The sequence below is a fragment of the Hyla sarda genome, chromosome 2, assembly GCF_029499605.1.
Source record: "Hyla sarda isolate aHylSar1 chromosome 2, aHylSar1.hap1, whole genome shotgun sequence".
In the NCBI taxonomy this organism is placed as follows: domain Eukaryota; kingdom Metazoa; phylum Chordata; class Amphibia; order Anura; family Hylidae; genus Hyla; species Hyla sarda.
In genome coordinates, this window is record NC_079190.1 from 339,065,089 (window position 1) to 339,087,128 (window position 22,040).

At 44.0% G+C, this 22,040-nt stretch overlaps 2 protein-coding genes across 5 annotated transcripts in view; one reads left to right on the forward strand and one right to left on the reverse strand.

Moving 5' to 3' along the window:
• MDM4 (MDM4 regulator of p53) overlaps nucleotides 1-476 on the reverse strand; it is a 38,664-nt gene extending 38,188 nt beyond the window's left edge. Inside the window, exon 1 of the mRNA XM_056558103.1 lies at nucleotides 340-476. The gene's annotated coding sequence lies outside the window, so the exon portion shown is untranslated. The remainder of the gene's footprint in view (nucleotides 1-339) is intronic.
• PIK3C2B (phosphatidylinositol-4-phosphate 3-kinase catalytic subunit type 2 beta) overlaps nucleotides 1-22,040 on the forward strand; it is a 129,884-nt gene that overhangs the window by 1,977 nt on the left and 105,867 nt on the right. Inside the window, exon 1 of one of the 4 annotated variants that reach the window (XM_056558096.1) lies at nucleotides 371-507. The exons of 1 other annotated variant lie outside the window; for it this stretch is intronic. The gene's annotated coding sequence lies outside the window, so the exon portion shown is untranslated. Of the gene's footprint in view, nucleotides 1-370; nucleotides 508-13,661; nucleotides 13,812-18,223; nucleotides 18,324-22,040 lie in introns of those variants that run through there. 2 more of the 4 variants (XM_056558097.1, XM_056558099.1) reach the window with 2 other exon arrangements.

A 22,040-nucleotide genomic window follows, 5' to 3' on the forward strand; every position in this document is an offset into this window, starting at 1 on the left:
AGCGCTTGACTCAGGAACAATACTTTATTGATACACCAGGATAGACATACAAGAACACGGTAAAAGGTGACGCGTTTCGGCTTGCACTATGAAGCCTTAGTCATACAAAAAAGATGACTAAGGCTTCTTAGTGCAAGCCAAAATGCGTCACCTTTTACAGTGTTCCTGTATGTCTATCCTGGTGTATCAATAAAGAATCGTTCCTGAGTCAATCGATGGACATTACCTTTCTTTATAATATTTCTATTTGCACATTAGGTTTTGTTGCATCTCAAATCCATTTTTTTTAGGATTGTATTTCTGCTTCTCACAAGAAAGGAAGAATGACGGAGCACTCACCTCATCTGATGCAACATGGATTATTCTTTATTGATCACGAAGTACATCACATCTTGAGAGGCAGCATCGATGGTACAAGGATGTGGGGGTTTCACAAACTGCGGCCGACGGACCGTATCGCGCCTTTCGCGCTTTGTCAGGCCCCTGATATGGGATGACGTCAGACAGGTAAGTTTTATAGCCCAAAAGACGTGTCACCTAGGTAACACTATGCACAACAAACATTAACACCTTCTGTGCTAGATAGACAGTGAGCTTAAAAACAATTCTAACGTAAAACAGCAAGGCAGGAAAAGGTAAGTTTAGAACATCTATAATAATGCATCTAGTTCATCTTTATAATTTAAACAAAGAAGACCTGTGGCTTCCAGCCAGAGTAACGAACAGGCCTCTTTCTGTTACAGCAGTTGGTGTCTATCTTTATCTTTCTGTGCATATTCGCCTCTCTATAGGGCAGCGAATATAAGTGAATCTGAGTTACCATTGTGCACTTCCGTCATATGTGATATAAACCTGGCAGCCGTCCTAAGAGACCGAAAATGCTCCCTGACCCTATGGAAGAGTGGGCGCTTAATTTGGCCTATATAATATAAGCTGCAATCACATGAAAGACTGTAAACCACATAGACCAATCTACAAGTTATACATTGCTTAACATACACAGTGTAGCTCCCCAATTTAGTTGTTTTGGCATTGGAATTACATTTGCAAAACAAACAAGACCTGAAGGAGAAATTCCCTATCATTCTTGTGTACCAGTCTGAACTAGGTTTGATTTTTAGGGACTTGCGTTTTTTAATATGATCCCTGATCGTGCGATTTCTTTTGTATGTAACTACGGGGGCTGACTAGTAATTTCATGGATATTCTTGTCTGCTTGTAACATGAACCAATTTTTCATGATGGTGTTTTTAATTATTCTGTTCATGGGTGTATTTCTAAATGAAAACCGTGCTCTGCTATTTGTTTTATTCCTTTTAGAGCGTATTATTCTTGTTTTATTCTTTTTAATTGTATTTCTGCAACAGCTGTGGGCATCCTGGTTAGAAAACACAGGTCTTTTGAATGGAATGCAGCTCATTTGTGTTTTAATGGGTGGGATGGCTGATGTGTGTGTGAGTGGGGGGGATGGGGGGGAGTTTCACACTTTCAAACAAGGAACTATGGGATTTTTAGTTGAAGAAGAAAACTCCAACAGGAAAAAGCCAGTTCACAAAAAGATATCAACAGTGTTATGGTAATCTCTCAACTCAAATCTCCCCTTTAACCCCTTTAGGACAAAGGGTATACAGGTACGCCCTTGCACCCTGGTACTTAACCCTTTAGGACCAGACCAATTTTATTTTTGCATTTTCGTTTTTTCCTCCTCGCCTTCTAAAAATCATAACTCTTTTATATTTCCATCCACAGACCCATATGAGGGCTTGTTTTTTGCGTCACCAATTGTACTTTGTAATTACATCACTTATTTTACCATAAAATGTACAGCGTAACCAAACAAATATTATTTATGTGGGAAAATTGAAAAGAAAACCGCAATTTAGCAAATTTTGGAAGGTTTTGTTTTCACGCTGTACACTTTCCAGTAAAAATGACATGTTTTCTTTATTCTGTGGGTCAATACGATTAAAATGATACCCATGTTATATGCTTTTCTATAATTGTACCGCTTAAAAAAAATCTCAAACCATTTTAACAAAATTAGTATGTTTGAAATTGCCCTATTTTGACCATCTATAACTCTCTCATTTTTCCGTATATGGGGCGGCATGAGGGCTCATTTTTTGTGCCATGATCTGTAGTATTTATCAGTTCTACTTTTGCTTAGGTTTTACTTTTTATAAATTTTTTATAATTTTTTTTGGAATAAAATGGGACAAAAAAGCATAAATTTTGTACTTTTTTGTAAAAAAAATTTTACGTTTATGCCAGTCACCATACGGGATAATTAACAATATATTTTAATAGTTCTGACTTTTACGCACATAGCGATACCAAATATGTGTATTAATTATTTTTTTACGCTTTTTGGGGCGTAAAATGGGGAAAAACAGACGTTTTACTTTTTTATTGGGGGGGGGAGATTTTTCAAATTTTTTAACTTTTTTATTTTACACCTTTTTTCCTTTTCTTTTTTTACACTTTAATAGTCCCCATAGGGGACTATAGGGGACCATAGGGGACTATTTATAGCAATCGGTTGATTGCTAATACTGTTCTGTGCTCACGAACATAGCGGGGCGTAAATGTATGTCATGGTGAGTTAAAGGGGTACTCCACCCCTAGACATTTTATCACCTATTTAAAGGATAGGGGATAAGATGTCTGATCGAGGGGGTCCCGCCGCTGGGGACCCCCGCAATATAGCATGCGGCACCCACCTGTTTCTGCTCCGGAAGTGCTGGAGGGTCTGGCTCCAGACCACCGGATCGGAAGTCCGTGACGTCACGACTCCACCCCCGTGTGACGTCACGCCCCATCCCCTCAATGCAAGTCTCTGGGAGGGTGGAGTGGAGTACCCCTTTAAGTACCATGGCACCATGACGTACATTTACGTCCATTGTCGTTAAGGGGTTAACCCCTTCTTGTCGTGACCCCATGGCGTGGTTTAGCCTTAACCACCCGAAAGTAATACCACTGGTCCTGGGCTAGGCACGGGGGCAATGAAGACACCAACGCCTAGTTACGGACAATGGTAGCTTTACTGAGGGTAGAAAGATGACACAGTCTATGCAGTACAGCCAATATCCCAAGGAGGTGACCAGTGACACATGGGGACCATCCCAGGTTTGCTGGGACTTGCAGTATGTAGAGACACTATAGTGAAGGCCATGGTGACTATATAGAAGACTTGACTGATTGACAATTGACATTAAGATGACTTTAAGCTTACTTGAGCTGACTTGTGGCTGCAGACTTTAGGCTTGAGGCCTCCAATGCTCTGGACACTCTGATATGACTGCAGTGGGCCTCAGAAGGAATAGCAATGAGCTAAGAGAGAGATTACAGCCCCTCACCTGGTTTTATAGGGGTGCAAGGAGCCCACAGGTCACTTGGAAGGTCACCTGGTCACTAGTGCCTCCTGGGTAACAATCACATGGTAACAGCTATTAAAGAAAAAGTACATTTTATTATACAACTTATGTACATAGGGGATAACACATAAAGGGGGCCCTGGGGACTTGGAGAGACTCTGCCTGACAGGGCAGGAGAATTACGAGGACACACCATCCCATACCGGGCCACCACAAATTTCACCCCACATATATTTTTTTTTTATTGATGTCATTACAAAGTACAATTGATGACTCAAAAAACAAGCCCTTATATGGGTCTGTGTAAATTGAAAGTGTTATGATTTTTATAAAGGGAGGAGGAAAAAGCAAAAGTGTAAAAACGAAAATTGGTCTGGGAAACTTCACTGCCACGCCCCCTCCCATAGACTTGCATTGAAGGGGCGTGGTATGACATCACAAGGGGCATGGCCATGATGTCACGATCCCCGCAGCCCGCACCCAGCGTTCAGAACAAAATGTTCCGGACGCTGGGGCAGTGAAGTATCCCTTTAAGGCCATAATGGGCTTGTCCTTAAGGGGTTAAGCGAGGTAAAAAGTCGGCTTGGTGTTTCAAAAATAAATGGTGCATACTGCATACCTCCCAACTGTCCCGACCCATTCCCACTTTTGGGGTGATGTCCCGCCATCCCGGAACTGCCCCCACATGTCCCGCATTTACCTTAAATGTGCCGCTGGGTAAAAGTTTTACAGGGTGAGGAGCCAAGGGCCTTTCAATCACTCTTGTGTCCTTGGCTACAGTAAGCCAGCAGATACAAGAGGTTAGACCGTTCCTCTGCGCTCTGGCGGGCGAATGACGTCAACAGATGCCGGAGCGCAGATGAAGAGGAAAGAACAGAAGAAGAGACTGAAGGGAGCTGACAGAGGAATATGACCCTAACAGAGGCAGGTATGTATGGCGCGGCGGAGAGAGGGGTAATGGGAATAGTGGGGGTCCCTGCATCCCTTGGGTGGGGGTACTGCTGCCTATCTAATGTGGGGGACTGTTTCCTGTCTAATGTGAGGTACTGCTGTCTGTCTAATCTGGGGGATTGATGCCTATCTAATGTGGGGGAACTGCCGCCTATCTAATGTGGGGGAACAGCCATCTATCTAATGTGGGGGAACTGCCGCCTATCTAATGTGGGGGAACTTTCGCCTATCTAATGTGGGTAAACTGCTGCCTACCTAATGTGGGGGAACTGCTGCCTACCTTACGTGGGGGAACTGCTGCCTACCTTACGTGGGGGAACTGCTGCCTACCTGGGGGACTGGCTACTACGTTCCTGCCCAGCTAACATGGGGACTAATTACTAAGCTATTAGGGGTGGTTTCCTACTGTTTTCCACTGTTTTCAAACAGTGGACGGCTATCTGGCGGATTTACCTACAGGGGCAACTCTCTCCTGAGGGCCCCTACTTCGGGTCACCTATTATTACTGTTTGGGGCATTATATGTCTTGGAAAAATGCAGAGCCTGAAATTTTTTTTTTCTGACAGGTTCTGCAGAGAGGAGACATAGCTGGAAGAAATCATCATGACGGTCTGGGTCGGATGGAGAAGAAAAAGGAAAGTGACCGATTCCAATCAGTGAAGACTTCACCTGATGTAACTGTATGTAATCTCATTTATTGTCTATTGTGGTAATGATGATGGTTGTTGTTAGTCACCTGATGCAACTGTATTTTATCTTTTATATGGTCTATTGTGGAAATGATGGGGGTTGTTGCCAGTCTGTCACCTGTATAGGATGTCCTTCTAAACTTAGATGACAGACTTACAACGATATTTCTGTTAAAGAGGTATTCCCATTCTGCATATGCTGGTGTAATGGGGCATGGCTAGGGATGTGACCGAGGGCGTGCTATTGTTCTGCTTATGGTGATGTGGCATGTAAGTTCAAGACAGAACCTGCTTTTGTTATTTGGCGATTTTATAATAAATTTTTTTTAAGGTATAATCCAGATGAATCTCCCAAGTTCCTGTTTGCGGTTAGCAATGATTGTTTTGTGTGCACATGCTTAGTATCATATCCAGTGGTTGTCTTTGAGCAATAGACATAGGAGTGCTGCCAGCACATTTACTAACATTTTTGGGTAGAATGTAAGGTAAAAAAATCTAGAAACAGAAAAAACAATGTTAAACGGGAGCCCAGGGGCCAAACTCTGAGCTCCAACGTAACATTCTTAAGAAGAACCCACCATGAATCATGTATAATACTTCCCTCCTTACGTACCTAGGGCCCCTGTCATGTGCCATTTATAATTCTGGGGTTTCTCAGCCTCCAAGGCCCCCCTCACTATTTGCTATGTATGAGTTCTTCTTAGGTGCCCCCCTCAGATGCCAGGGCTCAGGTGTGATTTCTACCTCTTCACCTTCTATAGGCACACCCCTGCTGTACCAGGTACTTTGCACTAAAGTGAAACAGTGATGATTTACAGTGCCATCATTTTTTATATCACCAGGTTTATGCTACGCCATGCCCCCCTCCTCTCATTTGTCATTTACGTAACACAAGCGCTTTCTCTATTTTCTAGTTGCATCTTCATACCCAACTAGAGATGAAAGACAATTAAGAAGATAACAGGGAGAACAAGATGCTGGTCAAGTCATGGCTGCTGTCTAATGGAGCAGAGGACAAGGTGGAAGAAAGGGACAGACAGTGAACACCACATGGAGAAATCAACAGGAAGGAGAAGGAGATGACAGGAGCGTGAGGCTTACACATGCTTTACACAACGTTTTTGCTTCCATATTTTTACCCACAAAAAAGAAAATTTTTGCCACAGCCATCTTTTACTCAAAAAGGGTTTCTCTTTTTCTGAAATAATAGCTTTTATATAAAACAATGGGGAAGATTTATTAAGACCTGTGCTGAGGAAAAGTGGTGCAGTTGCCCATAGCAACCAGATTGCGTCTTGTTTTTCAGAGGCCTTTTCAAAAATGAAAGAAGCGATCTGATTGGTTGCTATGGGCAACTCAGCAACTTTTCCTCTCCAGAAGTTTTGATAAATCTCCCTTATGTGTGTATTACCAGCCATTTACAGTTGAACTTTATTCAACTCAATAACTGGAAAAAGACAGCTTTTTTTGTCTGTCTATTTTAATGTAAAGAGCTAAAAAAAAATAATGCCAGTTTTTTGGTACAAAAGACAGGGAAAGAAGAAATTGTGACCATAGCCTGAGATGCAGCCTACTCTGGCTATGGGGATCATATGGGGATCAATATGTATCTGTCATATACTAAACCAATATCACAATTTTATTTTTTATTATCTGTAAGATTTTGACATGTACATGTTGCTTAAAAGGAGTAGTCCAGTTTAGGAAAATGTATCCCTTAATCAAAAAATAGGGGATAAGTGTCTGATCGCGGGCGGTCTGACCACTGGGACCCTCTGCAATCTTCTGTCCAGCACTCTGGCTCTCCACTTGCATGAAGCTTTGTCTACCACCGAACAAAGCGGTAGTCAACGCGCCCCCAACATGCATCTCTATGGGAGAGACGGATACATGGCTCTCCCCTGCTCCGTACACGAGGAAAGTGCCAAAGCTCCATGCAGGTGACAGTGGGATTTTTTTCCAAACAGGAGTACCATTTTAAGGTTAATAAGAGTGTGTTTGCAGCAATCACACTTCTATCACCCTCAGATCTCAGCATGTGCAGGCTACCTGAGTATATACAGATTAAATAAGGGTGATAGGAGTGTGGTTGCAGCACTCACACTCCTATACTATACTACCTCTCAGGTAGTGTGTACAGGCCACAGAGATCTGAGGGTGATAGGAGTGTGATAGATGCAACCACACTGTACGATTGCCTGCTGGTAGCAGTGAGTATATTGATAGAGGAGGCTAGGAGGGCATGATTTGGTTGTGGTTCGGGTACAGTAAGGGGCACGGCTGGGGCTATGGGCTCTAACACACGGTCTTTTGGAGACCTAGCAATGCCCCTGAGTATGTGTAAACCTATAGCCTAATGCTTAGTAATAAAATGGTACCAACCTGCTATGTACAACTACTGCAAATGAACTGCACCTGCAGAAAGAACATTGCAACAGAGATAGTATTAAGAATAAAATCTTCATTATGTCACCATAAGGCTACTTTAACACTGCCATTGCACCCTATCCAGAATAGCTTTTAAGCTCTTTTTTTATTCATTTATTTTTAATTTTTTTGCCTTTAACGGCCGTTATCTGGACAGGGCACAACGAGCAACAACGGGTCCCATTGGATCCCATTATAGTCAATTGTGTCCATTGGGCGGCCGTTTTGTAGCGGGAGAAAAATACAGCGCTTGCAGTATTTTTTCTCCCGCTATTCTCCCCAGGTTCCCTGACGGCCGTCACACTACCGTGTAAAGCCTAAGATCCTTTTACAACTGAGCAGTGGACACATTACAGCATCTGAAAAAAGGAGACATTCTGAGACCTTCATATAGAGCTAATAACTTATATCATCTGAATGTCTTACTCCAGTCCCCAAGACTTTGCTCGTGCTGCACTATTTTTCTGGAATACAATTTCCCAAACCCTCAGACATATACCCAACATAAACAGTTTTATACATATACCCAACATCAAGCAGTAATTGGTCCTCCCAGGGTTGACCCTACAATGGGCCCCGCTAGGTCCATTGGACCCAGGCGGCACCTTCACAGGGACAGCAAATTGCCACCCCAAGAAGATTTTTGACTCCTTCACGACCTATGATGGACACCTAGTCCATCTTGGTGCTGCTCAGGGTGTATGGAGCAGGCCCCTCACTCGAGCCCGCTCTACACCTGCTGACTCCCAACTCTGTTCAGTAGCTGATGGCCTCTGCTAATTGCCGGCATGCAACGATCGCCGCAGTCGGCAATTAACCCTTTAGATTGACGCTGTCAAAGCTGACAGTGGTGTCTAAAGGGAGCTTTAAACCATCCCTGGTTGTCTAGTAGGGTGGATGGCTCTCCTGGATTACCTCTCCTTCCTTGTGGTCCATGGCTCTGCATTTCATAGAGCCTGGCTGCACCAGGCTCTACCAAATTATTGCAGATCACACAGATCAATGGAGTTCCCTGGTGGCTGGGGAGGTTACATTAGTGTTTGTACTACTATCCCCATCATGGAACAGAGTCTGTTCCATGATGGGGGTTGTAGTACAGGGGCTGAGGGATTGATCGTACTCGGTCTCACTTCTGACACCCGATCCGATCAGAGGTTCTTAAGCTGGGGAGCGGGTGGCATGCTCCGCAACCCTGCGATGTACACGATTAATTTTTTACTTTCATTTTAAAATTCCCCGCGGGGAGCCCTGAATGACCGGTTCTGAGGAGCCAATCAGGGATCCCAGCGTTTTTTTTTTAAATGAACAATATTAGGGGACATATGTATATTAAAAGTGTTGTGGGGGGGGGAGGCATAGAGCACTATATATCAAGCCCCCCCAGCGCATTAATAAAAATATGACCCCCGCCAGCGCATTAATAAAAATATGACCCCCTGTCAGCGCATTAATAAAAATATGACCCCCGCCAGTGCATTAATAAAAATATGACCCCCCCACCAGCTCATTAATAAAAATATGACCCCCGCCAGCGCATTTATATGTATACATCTATACCCCCCGCCAGCGCATAATGTGACCCCACCGGCACATTTATATATATACATCTATACCACTGCCAGCGCATTTATTTGTATACATCTATACCCTCCACCAGCGCATAATGTGACTCCGCCGGCGCATTTATATGTATACATCTATACCCCCGCCAGATCAATGGAGTTCAATAGAACTGTTTTGATCTGTATGAGGAATCTAATGATTCCTCCTAAATGTCCCCTAAGGGACCAATAAAATGTAAAAAAAAAAAGTTTAATAAAGGTTTGAAAAAACACACATTAACCCCTTCCATATTAAAAGTTCACATCACCCCACTTTTCCCATTTTCCATATAAAACATGTAAATATAACAAAAATAAACATATTAGGTATCGTCGCATGCGTAAATATCCAAAGTAATAAAATATAACATTATTAATTCCTTATGGTACATGGCGGGAAGAGAGAGAGAGAGAGAGAGAGAGAGAGAGAGAGAGAGAGAGAGAGAGAGGGGAGAGAGAGAGAGAGAAGCACCTCCCTTCCTTATAAAGGGGGCTGAACTAGAAGCCCATAGGTCAAGCTGCGGGTCATGTGTTAATCTGGTAACTCTCTGGGTAACATAAGCATAACATGTGACATCTCAAAGGTCCTTTAGACAATTACATTAGTCCTCCAAAGGTCCTTTATACTGTCCAACCATTAGCATACAAACTATATACCTATTACAATAACTAACATTGTACTAACAGCAGGGGAGACACTGCAGGAGAGCCCCCAGGTCACTGAGGGACTCAACATGTCAGGGCCTAAGTGTAGTACAGGACTATGTTCTGTACTGGGACATTACAATGCACCTAAAATACACCAAAAAACTGTGTACATGCAGAGGAAGAGTTGACCAGTTGCCCATAGCAACCAATCAGATTGCTTCATTTATTTTTCAGAGGTCTTTTTAAAAATTAAAGAAGCGATCTGATTGGTTGCTACGGGCAACTGGTCGACTTTTCCTCTGCAGAAGTTTTGAGTTTTAAAATAATAATAATAATAACTGTATCACATATTGTAATTTCTGAGTTACAAAAGCTAAACAGACGGCAACAACATGGAATAATGGCAGGAAGAGATGAGGACTACGGAATTATTTCTAACATACACTTGTTAGGCTGCTTTCACACTATAAAGTTCACCCGTTAATAAACGGACGTTATAATGTATTGTTAACAGACGTTTAATAATGGGTGAATTAACGGGTGCTAACGGCTGAATAATGTCTGTCCAAATAATGGGCATATTTATCCGTTAAGACCCGTTATAACATCCGTCATGTACAGACGTTTTAACACCTCTGCCTACAGACTCCCACAGCCAGGACTACTACTACTCCCATCATGGAACAGACTTGTTTCCATGATGGGAGTAGCAATTCCCTGGCTGCGGGAGTCTGCTGGTGGCTGGGGAGGTTACATTAGTGTTTGTACTACTACCCCCATCATGGAACAGAGTCTGTTCCATGATGGGGGTTGTAGTACAGGGGCTGAGGGATTGATTGTACTCGGTCTCACTTCTGACACCCGATCCGATCAGAAGTTCTTAAGCTGGGAAGCGGGCGGCATGCTCCGCAACCCTGCGATGTACACGATGAATTTTTTACTTTCATTTTAAAATTCCCCGCGGGGAGCCCTGAATGGCCGGTTCTGAGGAGCCAATCAGGGATCCCAGCGGGGTTTTTTAAATGAACAATATGAGCGGACATATGTATATTAAAAGTGTTGTGGGGGGCATAGAGCACTATTTATCTAGCCCCCCCAGCGCATTAATAAAAATATGACCCCCGCCAGCGCATTAATAAAAACATGACCCCCGCCAGCTCATTAATAAAAATATGACCCCCGCCAGCACATTTATATGTATACATCTATACCCCCTGCCAGCGCATAATGTGACCCCGCCGCCACATTTATATGTATACATCTATACCCCCGCCAGCGCATTTATTTGTATACATCTATACCCTCCGCCAGCGCATAATGTGACCCCGCCGTCGCATTTATATGTATACATCTATACCCCCGCCAGCGCATTTATTTGTATACATCTATACCCTCCGCCAGCGCATAATGTGACCCCGCCGGCGCATTTATATGTATGCATCTATACCCCCGCCAGCGCATTTATATGTATACATCTATACCCCTGCCAGCGTATAAAGTAACCTCGCCGGCACATTTGTCTTAATTTTCCATTGCAGCGCTATATGTGAATGGTATATCTATCAGAACGCATCCAGCAGCCGCCGGCCAGATTATCCTGATAGATATACTATTCATTCATAGCGCCGGCGGCTGCATATGTATATAGATGTTCTGGGGGGGGGGGCAGGCATATAGTGTTATCTGCCCCCCACAACACTTCTATATACATATGCCGGCGCTGTGCTATGAATGAATAGTATATATAGATATCACATATAGCGCTGCACAAATGCGCTATATGTGACAAGTATATCTGTCAGCAGCACATCCAGCAGCCGCTCGGCAGATGATACTGACAGATATACTATTCATTCATAGCGCGGCGGCTGCATATGTAAATATAAGCACTGTGGGGGGCAGATAACGCTATATGTCTGCCCCCCCAGCACATCTATATACATATGCAGCCGCCGGCACTATGAATGAATAGTATATCTATCAGGATCATCTGGCAGGTGGCTGCTGGATGCGTTCTGATTAAGACAAATGCACCGGCGGGGTCACATTATGCGCTGGCGGGCGGTATAGATGTATACATATAAATGTGCTGGCAGGGGTCATATTTTTATTAATGCGCTGGCGGGGGTCTTATTTTTATTAATGTGCTGGCGGGAGGCATATTATAAATGCGCTGGGGGCTAGATATATAGCGCTATATATATCTTGCCCCCCCACAACACTTTTAATATACATATGTCCCCTCACATTGTCCATTTTAAAAACCCCTCTGGGATTGGCTCCTCAGTACCGCCCATTCAGGGCTCCCAGCGGGGAATTTGAAAATGAAAGTAAAAAAATACATTGTGATCGCAGGGTTGCGCCCGCTCCCCAGCTTAATAACTTCTGATCGCATCGGGTGTCAGAAGTGAGACCCGGTGCGATCAATCCCTCAGCCCCTGTACTACAACCCCCATCATGGAACAGAGTCTGTTCCATGATGGGGGTAGTAGTACAAACACTAATGTAGCCTCCCCAGCCACCGGCAGACTCCAGCAGTGGGGAATTACTACTCCCATCATGAAAACAAGTCTGTTCCATGTTGGGAGTAGTAGTCCCTCAGCACTGCAGGAGTCTGCTGATGTCACCTCTTCTGAGCATGCTCAGTAAAAATAACGTCCGTTATAATAACGGGCATTAACGGGTGTATTTTCTAATGTATGTCGGCCATAGACTTCAATATTAAAAATAACGTACGTTTATTTACCCGTTTCTTGTGACAGGCGAAATTTTTTTTTATTTCTCCCGTCATAACTAATGTCCGTTAGTCATGACGGGCTATAACGTGTGATAACGGGTAAACGAAAAAACCCATTGACTTAAGTGGGGTTGTTTAATGTGCGTTAATAATAATTTTTCAAACGTACATATATTAACGGGGGAACTTCATAGTGTGGAAGCAGCCTTAGGGTGCGTTCACACTGAGCAAATCAAGAGGAATTCACTGTGAAAAATTTACGTGCCGAAAAAATAAAAACATTTTCGCGTGAAATTTGTGTGGAATTCGTGTGGAATTTGTGCAGAATTGCGCGCGGAAATGGGGTTGAGATTCCGCGCAAAAACGATGTCGGGTGGAATTTTTTTTTTACCATTGACTACTATTGATTTCTGCTAGCGGATTCCGCTTGAAGAAGGAACACGCTCTTTCTTCAAGCGGAACGGAATTCAGCGTCGGAATTCCGCTAGAAGAATTTCCGCAGTGTTAACAGGACAGCGGAAAAAACATTAAAGGGGTACTCCGGTGAAAACCTTTTTTCTTTTAAATCAACTGGTGGCAGAAAGTTAAACATATTTGTGAATGACTTCTATTAAAAAATCTTAACTCTTCCTGTACTTATTAGCTGCTGAATACTACAGAGGAAATTCTTTTCTTTTTGGAATGCTCTCGGATGACATCACGACCACAGTTCTCTCTGCTGACGTTATTATAATAACGCTTTATTTATTTATCCCCAGCACTGCAAGGCAGCAGAGCTAACCACTGAGCCACCATGCTGCCCTTAGCATACATCTGCTGTGCATGGTTGCTAAAATGGACAGAGATGTCAGCAGAGAGAACTGTGCTCGTGATGTCATCAGTGTTCCAAAAAGAAAGGAATTTCCTCTGTAGCATTCACCAGCTAATAAGTACTGGAAGGATTAAGATTTTTTAATAGAAGCAAATTACAAATATGTATAACTTTCCGCCACCAGTTGATTTAAAAGAAAAAAGGTTTTCACCGGAGTACCCCTTGAAAGTCAATGGGCAGAGGAGATGTGCATTCATTTGGAGTGGAGAATTCAAGAGGAATTACTCGAGTAAATTCCTCTTGAATTACTCAGTGTGAACGCACCAGAAAGTACTAGTGTTGTGTTCTGGATCCCATCAGTACAATGCCTGAATGCAGGTGCAGTTCCGTACGCGGCCATTAGGTGGCGACTATCTCCTCGCTGTCCTATTGTCTGCCGTGTGAAGAAGCAGTGTGCTGCTCCCAGCCTGCTGCGCATATACACTCACATCCAGCCTCATTTCACAAGGATTTCCTACGGATCTCCCCCGATCTCTCCGGAGGATTGCACTTGACTACTGGACGAGGAAGCAGGTGAGAGGGGGAGCGGAAAGGAAACCGGGGGCCGCCGTGCGATCCGTCTATTTCTAGTTAACCCCTGCGGTGCCTATGGCTGGTGCACTACTTCCAGCAGGGGTGCGGTTTGGTCAGCCTGTGGCAGCTGCTTTCTGGGGTGCTGGTGTGTAAGGTGCATGGCTGCAGGGTGGATGGATGGAGCTTGAAGGTGTTGTAGGCTGAGGTGGCTGATGCCTTTATATTCTATAGGATTAGGATTTATTTGTTTGTCTTGTTGTGTATGCAGTGATCTGATACCCTGTAACCTGGATCAATATTTTGGTGTGCTAGTGATGGTTGTGTTTGTGTATTGCTACTGTAGCAATAAGGATGCAATGTGTCTACTATATCAGTGTTTCCCAACCAGGGTGCCTCCAGCTGTTGCAAAACTACAACTCCCAGCATGCTCGGACAGCCTTCGGCTGTCCGAGCATGCTGGGAGTTGTAGTTTTGCAACAGCTGGAGGCACCCTGGTTGGGAAACACTGGTCTATATGTACATTGTTGTAGTGATCTGGTGTGGCCAGGATCTTATTACAGCACAGTAGATCATCTGAGAAGAAATCACCCCCCAAAAAAATAAGTCTTGTGTTGTTGACCGTATCTGAGAGTATCCGCAATGTCTAGGAACATAGCAACAGTAGACAAGTGTTCAGCTTCCTGGACATCTGGGGGGTTGGAGTCCTGACAAAGGAGCAGAGGGTTGCCCTCTGGGGTGGAAGTGTGTGACTGATCCTGATCTGTGTCCTATTGGAATGGATGATCTATAATGGATGCTGTGTGCTGATACCACAGCTGGCTAGAGAGAGAAAGATCTGGCCGCCATCATGCCATAAGCACTCTAATAAAAAGGCTAGGGCTACCACCTGCAGCTTGTGACCTCACAATATGACATCGCAGGGTCATTCTGATACATGGCATTGAATGATAGCGAACTACATTTACCATCAGTAGCTGCGATCTTATATGGCACGGGCAAAAGTCGCCATGTAGCATTCTGACCCACTGAAACGGATGATATGATGTCTAGGCTAGGTAGTGTCGGGGGGGGGGGGGGGGGCTATGACACATGCTACGTAGTCCCATTTTAAAAACTGTATACTGCAGTCGCAATTTGTGCGACTTATACATGTAATTGGGACTTGAAAAAAATCCGCTCACTTGCTAAAACAGTGTATTCTAATCAGGGTGCCACCAGCTGTTGCAAAACTACAACTCCCAGCATGCCCGGACAGCCAAAGGCAGTCCGGGCATGCTGGGAGTTGAGTTTTGCAGGAGCTGGAGGCACCATTGTTGGGAAACTCTGTGCTACAGAGTTTTCCCTTGGAAAACATTTTGTTTTTAAATCAACTGGGGCCAGAAAGTTAAACATATTTGTAAACTACTTTTATTCAAAATCTTAATCCTTCCAGTACTTATCAGCTGCTGTATGCTCCACAGGAAGTTCTTTTCTTTTTGAATTTCCTTTCTGTCTGGCCACAGTGCTCTCTGCTGACACCTCGGTCCATGTCAGGAACTGTCCAGAGCAGGATAGGTTTTTTATGGGGATTCTTTCCTAAAATGGACAGAGGTGTCAGCAGAGAGCACTGTGGTCAGACAGAAAAGAAATTCAAAAAGGAAAGAACTTCGTTTGAAACATACAGCAGATAAGTAGTGGAAGGGTTACGATTTTTAAATAGAAGTAATTTACAAATCTGTATAACTTTCTGGCACCAGCTGGTTAAAAAAAAAAATGTTTTCCAGTGGAGTACCCCTTTAACGTGTATGGAACAGTTTTTCAGTAATTTCTGCATGAAATCTACTGTGTGTGTGTGTGTGTGTGTGTGTGTGAATATGCATGTAACAATATGAAATACTGATATGACAGTGCTCCAATTTATCTATCAAGACCAATGCTTAGATTACACGTGATATCCCAAAAAATGTGTATATCCTCAGTGTGTAGATTGTCCAGGTAAGAACACAATAGAAAGAAGTATGTCCTATATGAAAAGCGTTAGGACCACCTGATCCTGTAAGGCTAGGTTCACACTACAGAATTTCCCAGGAGAATTCTACTTTGAGGGTACGTTCACACGCGCGGATTTTCAGCGTATTTTACGCTGCAGATCCGCTATTGAAGGCCCCGCTCTATGCTGGCTTTACATGTGCCTGCTCATAGTGGAATGCCAGCAGGCACACTGCGATGTATACTCGCACATCGCGGGAGCCCTCTGCCTAGCTCAGAGCAGGGAGAGCGGCCACGATGTGCGAGTACGACGTGCACATCGCTGCAGTGTGTCTGCTCGGAGCGGCGTATTGCCGCTACCAGCAGGCACATGTAAAGCTAGCATAGAGCGGGGCCTTTACCAGCGGATCCGCAGCTAAATCCGCGCGTGTGAACGTACCCTAAAATGGGATTTGCAATGGGATTTCACTGCACAGTGCACGCTGCAGAATTTCAGAGGCAGACATTTAGTCACTCTTTCAGTGAAATCCACCTGGAATATGTTGCCGCCTATGGGGACGACAATGCATGCACAGTCCTAGCGCTGACGGATTCAGTCGGAGCTGGTCGCACTCTGAATTTCCGTCCAGACATTTCGTAGTGTGACCCTAGCCTTAGGACCACTGGAATCTATGGAAAGCTGAAGCACACAAATGTGTTGTGGCTCTAACTTTGAGTTGTATGGGATCTTAAAGGGGTTATCCAGGAAAAACTATTATTTAGTTATCAACTGGCTCCAGAAAGTTAAACAGATTTGTAAATTACTTCTATTAAAAAACTCTTAATCCTTTCAGTACTTATGAGCTGCTGAAGTTGAGTTGTTCTTTTCTGTCTAAGTGCTCTCTGATGACACCTGTCTCGGGAACTGTCCAGAGTAGAAGCAAATCCCCATAGCAATCCTCTTCTACTCTGTGCAGTGCCTGAGACAAGCAGATATGTCGGCAGAGAGCACTGTTGTCAGACAGAAAAGAACAACTCAACTTCAGCAGCTGATAATTATTGGAAGGATTAAGATTTTTTAATAGAAGCAATTTACAAATCTGTTCAACTTTCTGGAGCCAGTTGATTTTATATATATATATATATATATATATATATATATACATACATATGTAACAAAGATAAGCAGCACTATGAAGGACTTCAAGTCCAGACCATTGGGTGCTCAGCCGACTCCAGAGGTCCTGATCAAGAGACCCCTCCAATATAAATAGATGTCCAAATGAAGGAAAAAGGCGGCACTCCAAGTCCAAAAAAAAGATGATGATTTATTCACACATCTGTAGTGCAACATTTCAACCTACTCCATGAAGTCTTTTTCAAGCATGGAGTATATATATACATGCTTTTTCCTGGAATACCCCTTTAATATGGTGCCAGAAGACTCCTATGGGCACTACTGTGCATAAGGCCTAAAGCTGGCCATACACTTGAGATTAAAGTTGGATGAAATTTCAGATCCCATTGAAATCAGCATTCGCCCAGATTTATCAATGTGCCGGAAACAAAAACCTTCTAGTTTTGCCCTTAGTAACCAATTACAGATCAGCTTTCACTTTTCCGGGTCTTGTTAAAGGGTTATTCCGGGCAAAAACATCTTATCCCCTATCGAAAGGATAGGGGATAAGATGTCTGATCATGGGGGCCCCCCCCCCCTGCGATCTCCCTGCAGCAGCCAGGATTCTATGCGTAGCTCCGTCTGCAGTTTCGGAAACCACCGGGCTTCCGAGACGGGGACGTGACGTCACGCCACGCCCCCTCCATTCATGTCTATGGGAGGGGGCGTTGCGGCCATTACGGACGTCACGTTCCCATCTGGGAAGCCCGGTGGTTTCCGAAACTGCAGATGCAGCTACGCATAGAATGCGGGCTGCTGCAGGGAGGTCACGAGGGCCCCCCCCCCCCATGATCAGACATCTTATCCCCTATCCGTTCGATAGGGGATAAGACGTTTTTGCCTGGAATACCCCTTTAAGATAAGAAAGCTGAGATGTGATTGGTTGGTATGGGTAACACCAGACAGTTTTGATTTCGGGCAGATTGACAAATCTGGGCCAATGTTGTGTATGGAGGCCTTCCAACTGTTCCCCAATAGCAGATGTTGGGAGAAAGAGGGATCAGGTATGTTGGCGAGAAAATGTCTGGCAGCGGCTTATTGTCTCTCCTCATTAAAATATACATGCACACTTGGCAAGGCTTTCATGTTCATGGTGCAGCCAAGAAAAATAGCTGTTGGCTGAACAGGCATCCAGCCGACCGCTTTTGTTGCATCTTGTAATGTGGAGAGGAGGTGTTTCCTCTGTAGCTTGGGTCATTTAGTGGAGTCATAATTTATCTAGTCATCTTTATAGGAGACCTTACATGTATTTAAACTCCTTCTGCTGAACACTACAGGACTGATCAGAGAAATGTTACGATTATTGGTCAGTTCATGAAGATGAGGCATGATGATCCAGAAGAAGCAGGCCTGGAGAAACCTTTGAGGTCTCCGCTGTAGGACTGCAGGTAAATGCTTTTTGGTGCAAATCTGCTTAAAAGTGGTACCCTGCCCCTAGACATCTTATACCCTATCCAAAGGATAGGGGATAAGATGTCTGATGGCGGGGGGTCCTGACGATCTCCTGCCAGACATTATGTGCACAGAGGGAACTTCACTCCGTGCCGGATGACTGGCGATGTGGGGCGGAGGCTTGTGACGTCACGGCCATGCCCCCTCAATGCAAGTCTATGGGAGTGGGTGTGACGGCCGTCACACCCACTCCCATAGACTTGCATTGAGGGGGCGTGGCCGTGACGTTACGAGCCTCCGGTTCTGCACCCGACGCTCTAAACAAACACCGAGTACACGTGGGGGTCCACAGTGGCAGGACCCCCGTGATCAGACATCTAATCCCCTATCCTTTGGATAGGGCATAAGATGTCTAGGGGCGGAGTAGCCCTTTTAAGGTATCTTTTGTTGGCTGATGACACCAACGTAAAAATAATTTCCTAGGTAGTGCTGCTGCCGACAGATAGTGTTCATCTATGGAGGGTTGAATGAATGATCGCAAAAACAATTCTTCAAACCCATCCAAATAAGCAAGTAAGAATAAAAATACATGGAGCACCAATCGCCTTCCTACATTGTTTATCAGCTCTCAAAATGTTCCCTTGCCCATGTAGATGAAAGGGGAGCTTTTTTCTCAAATGTTGTCAGGTTGGAAGTGAGGTATAGGGCTACAGTATTCCTCCCAAAACATTGGACATGAGGTGCATTCGGCAACTTGATATCCGTCAAATTATATTTTTGCTGGCTGAAGTGAAGATATAGATATTAACAGAAACTAATCCAACTAAAATAGGTAGACATAGGTATTTTTTTATTTTATGTAATTGAAATCTAATTTTCATTTTGGAACTTTATATACTGTTTATTTCGGGGTTTTTTTAAGCTCTGTTTGCTATGATTTTTGTTTACATCCATAGATGAAATCCTGTGTGAACATAGCATATCACAGATGGCTGGATGTTTCCTACATAGGGTTGTTTAGAGTGGATGCCATTATATTATGGTCCGTCCACACTATAGAAACATAGAACATAGAATGTGTCGGCAGATAAGAACCATTTGGCCCATCTAGTCTGCCCAATAATCTGAATCCTATCATTAGTCCTTGGCCCTATGTTATATGAAGGATAGCCTTATGCTTATCGCATGTTTAAACTCCTTCACTGTATTTGCAGCGACCACTTCTGCAGGAAGGCTATTCCATGCATCCACTACTCTCTCAGTAAAGTAATACTTCCTGATATTACTGCAGAAACCTTTGCCCCTCTAATTTAAAACTATGTCCTCTTGTGGTAGTTTTTCTTCTTTTAAATATTATCTCCTCCTTTTATCGTGTTGGTTCCCTCTATGTATTTAAAAGTCTCCATCATATCCCCTCTGTCTCTTCTTTCTTCCAAGTTATACATGTTAAGGTCCTTTAACCTTTCCTGGTAAGTTTTATCCTGCAATCCATGGACTATGGCTTCAGGATTTGTGGAAAGTGTCAAATAGCGACTTTGATATGCGATTGCAATATAATAAACAAATGGGGAAATCCCCCACCCCCCCCCAATTTCATATCTATCCCCCCCCCCATATCACATCCCTCCTATTTCACGTCTATCCACCCACCCAGCTGGGGTGCAGGTAAAACAAAGCTGATTCTTAGATAGTCCCGGTCTCCTGTAGTTCTGCTGCAGATCCCGTTCCCGTTTCTTCTGTGCTTCTACAGAGACAAGCAGCTGGCTACAGGACCTTCTGCTTAGCCAATCACTGGGCAAGACAGGACACCACAGAGGCCAATGATTAGCTCTGCGGAAAGGTTCTAGAGCATGCTGCTTGTCCTTGAAGAAGAAAGCGCAAAGACCCCTCGGAGGAGAATGACCAACATTTAAAGGGGTACTCTGCCCCTAGACATCTTATCCCATATCCAAGGATAGGGTATAAGATGTCTGATCGCAGGGGTCCCGTTGCTGGGGACCCCCTCGGTCTGTCTTGCAGCCCCCCGAGTCATCAGCTCTCCAGAGCTCCGTTTGCTCCGTGGCTGATGACAGGTGCCAGCTGTTTGTGACTGTTGCCACTCCCCCTCCCATAGACTTGCATTAAGAGGGAGGATCACGACATCACGAGGGGTGGAGCCATGAGATCACAAACCTCCTGTCCCTGTATCATGAGTCATCAGCCATGGAGCAAACGTAGCTCTGGAGAGCCAATGACTCGGGGGGGGGGGGGGGGGGGGGGGGCTGCAGGAGAGATCGTGGGGGTCCCCAGCAGTGGGACCACTGTGATCAGACATCTTATCCCCTTTCCTTGGATAGGGGATAAGATGTCTAGGGGCGGAGTACCCCTTAAATTGCAAGTTAATAATCGCAAGGTTTTTTTTGGGCACGTAATCGCGAATGGCTAATATTACAGTTTTTATTTTTCTGTGATAAAGCGTGCAGTCCACATGTAACAGATAATTTGCAGCATTTACAATTAACATTGAAATAAATTGGATGTAAGGAATCTCATCCACACACTGCATTAAAAAAAAAAAAAAATAAAAAAATACAGAAAATCTCCTGCAAATAGAGTTGGTTTGGTGCAGATTTTCTGCTGTGACATCACTGCAGATTTTCTGTGCAGCATATCTGCTCCATTTGAACATACGTGTACTAGATTTCCTGTTGTTAAAAAAAATATATTAGGTTTGCAGTGGTTTTAAGTCTCTGGATCTGAACAAGAATATTCACTGCCAGCAGAGGTTTTATAAATGGGGAGCGAAGCCCAAGAATTTATAGAAAGTTGCACAATCATTTAGTCATTAAACAGTAAATATTTACTTTATCTACTTAAATCTTTATCATCCAAATTCTTTCAGTTTTTACCGCACACGGAGTGGACAGGAGCCGCAATGTGTAAAGGAAAAAGGCAAAGGAACCTTCATCCCTTCCCTAAGTCAATTGGGGTATGGAAGGGGTGGTCCATGGGATCTTCAAAATGGAGAACACACCAGTTATAGCCTATGGCAGTGGTCTCCAACCTGCAGACCTCCAGATGTTGCAAGACTACAACTCCCAGCATGCCCGGACAGCCGTTGGCTGTCCGGGCATGCTGGGAGTTGTAGTTTTGCAACATCTGGAGGTCCGCAGGTTGGAAACCACTGGTCTATGGGATGAGAAGAGTCCCACACATTTTGGACATTTTTTCTGCAGTGTTCCTTGCAGGATTTATATAATAATACTGCATGGACACACTGGGTCCCTCTGCTATGATTTATAGATTAGGAGGAAGGTCACAGGCGTTAGACCCCCCCTCCCCCATTTGACTTCCATTTCCTATATTTGCTCAATATTATATTTGCGCATATATTCACATGTATAATGTAATATGTTCCAAAATGTTGGCCCGAGTGATACTTTGGGGGAGATTTATCAAAACCTGTGCAGAGGGAAATTTCCCCAGTTGCCTATAGCAACCAATCAGATTGCTTCTTTCATTTTTAACAAGGCCTCTGCAAAATGAAAGAAGCAATCCGATTGGTTGCTATGGGCAACTGGACAACTTTTCCTGTGGACAGGTTTTGATAAATCTCCCCCTTTATTTCTGCTAAGAAGGTAAGTTGTCCCCTCATACTTCAGCGAGTTGTCATCTAGCAGCTCTAAATGACACGTTCTATTGCTGTATTCTGGGTTTAACTGGTTGCCCAATAT